General features: G+C 39.8%; 1 long non-coding RNA gene across 1 annotated transcript in view; it reads right to left on the reverse strand.

Moving 5' to 3' along the window:
• The window catches only part of LOC106869019 (uncharacterized), a 20,148-nt gene that overhangs the window by 2,055 nt on the left and 15,593 nt on the right, over positions 1 to 2,500 (reverse strand). The window contains exon 2 of the long non-coding RNA XR_016238054.1: positions 1 to 84. This exon is cut by the window's left edge and continues 4 nt beyond it. This is a non-coding gene — a long non-coding RNA (uncharacterized LOC106869019). The remainder of the gene's footprint in view (positions 85 to 2,500) is intronic.

The following is a 2,500-nucleotide window of genomic DNA, read 5'->3' on the forward strand; positions in this document are numbered from 1 at the left end:
TTACGTGCTATCGTAGGTTCAATTCTGGGACCAGGCAGTTGCTCCCGTTCGTCCACTGAACGGTAAATGTGTCCCTGCAAAACCCTGCAACAGACGGGATCAACGTGTTTTGGGGGTCAGGGAAATTGAAAAAGGAATGAAATTCAAGACTTGAATGTAAAGATGGAAGCGTTAGTATAATAAGGAAGTAATTTCGAGAACATCAGTTCGTTATTTGTGTGGGGGGGGGATGTGTGTGTATATGTGTACGTGTGTATGTGTGTGTATATATGTGTGTGTGTGTGTATGTGTGCGTGTGTGTATGTGTGTATGTGTGTGTGTATATGTGTGTATGTGTGCATGTGTATATGTGTGTGTATATGTATATGTGTGTGTGTGTATGTGTGTGTATATGTGTGTGTGTGTGTGTGCGTGTGTGTGTGTGCGTGCGTGCGTGCGTGCGTGCGTCTTCACGAAGCAATTTCATCGGAAACGCCTGCTTCGAATTGCGATGCTCACAAAATGTAGATTCTCGCTCCGTGCCTCGTAAAAACCTGATTTGTTCAAATGTGTTATTCGTGGAAATTTCCGTGTAATCGAATTCGTGCGCTGTTATAAGGTCGCAACCCTGTCGATCTCAGAAGATTCCATTTAATAAGAAAATACGGCATGCCATAAATAATATAAGACAAACCAGCCAGAGAAGGTAAGTGTATGGTGAAGCTTGGTGGACAAAAAGATAAAAGAAGAGAGTGTGGCTGAGCAGAACGAATATGGACATATTTGCTGGTGAATAAATACTTAAAGACGACTGAAGAAGACAGAATTCAATAAATAAATAGATAAATAAATAAATAAAATGTTCCCGTGAAAAAAAAGAAACAATTTGTGGCGGCATCAAAACAGAAAATATTAAATATAAACGCATGCAAGTAAAAATATACATAAAGCAGGTAACCAAGAGTTTTTAATAAGTCAGTGTGGGTGGCCATGTCGTTTGAAACCCGTATGTGACACATCTTAGCGTTCAAAAGACACTATATGTATGTGTCTATGTATATATATATATATATATATATATATATATATATATATATATATATATATATATATATATATATATATATGCATCCGTATATGTACATACTTACATCTATACGTATATATATGTGCATATGTGGGAAGAGGGCGTCACGAAACGTGTACAACAAAACGAAAATACGAAGCACGAGTACATGGAACATGAACTATTCTTTCGAACAACGGAAGACACAAATGGAAAACAAAACAAGCAACATAGTGAAGGACCCTTCATCAGTTGTTGTCTGTTTTTCTATTCTCGTATTTCGAGCACATATATATATATATATATATATATATATATATATATATATATATATATATATATATATATATATATATACATGCATATGTACACACACACACACACACTAACATGTATATACGACATTTGCTGAATGTAACTGCTTCATAGATTCTTTGTCTAAAGCAAGTAACATTCCCAGATGCTTGTCACCGACAGAGTGAAGTTTTACCGAGAATGCCCAAAATAGAGCAATCCCCATTTGCAGTGGGATTGAGCTGAAGACCTGTGTAACGCTGACTCAAATACCTCACCCATTTTGTCTGTTTGAGGAGTTACATCAGATTGGCCAAAACTCGACAACGTTGACAGTTATTAAGATAGAAATCTTACAAACTGAGACAACATTGTACAAACGTCAGTGTTGTTGTTGTTGTTGTTGCTGCTGTTGTTATTGAAGTCTGTGTCCTTCATCTTCTTCTTCTTCTTCTTCTTCTTATTATTATTATTATTATTATTATTATTATTATTATTATTCCTCTTCGTTTGTTTTGTCATTTGTGGTAAGGTAGCGGTGGAGACGGATGTTGTTGTTGTTGGTGGTGGTGGTGGTGGCAGTGGTGGTGGTGGCGGCGGCGGCGGCGGCGGCGGCGGTGGTGGTGGTGGTGGTGGTGGCAAACATCCGTTGTCGAGCATTACATCACTCTCGACAAGTTAAACTGTAAACATCGGCGGCAATGACGGCATCACCCGTCCCAGATTATAACACAACGCACCCTCCCTCTCTCTCTCTCTCTTCCGCTATGATATCATCACAACAACAACAACATTATCATCAATACCAGCGCCGCCACCATTGCCATCATCAAAATCAACATCATGGTCGTGAATGACGACGACGATGATGATGATGTTGTTGATGACGATGATGATGATGATGAACTCTACCACCATCTCATCATCCTCATGAACACCACCATCTCCTCATTCTCCTCCTCCTCTTCCCCCCCCCCACACCATAACCATCCCCCACACCATCATCGTCATTGTCAAACAACAACAGCAACAACAACGACAGGAACATCGGCTGAACAAAGGAGCTTCTTTCATGCGATCGGTCGACTTTTGCTCAATTCAACTGCAGAGCCACAAATGGTCGTCAAATGCCCCCACCCACCCCACCGTCCTCATTGAAAA

This window comes from Octopus bimaculoides, chromosome 23, assembly GCF_046866305.1.
Source record: "Octopus bimaculoides isolate indiv1 chromosome 23, ASM4686630v1, whole genome shotgun sequence".
Classification (NCBI taxonomy): Eukaryota; Metazoa; Mollusca; class Cephalopoda; order Octopoda; family Octopodidae; genus Octopus; species Octopus bimaculoides.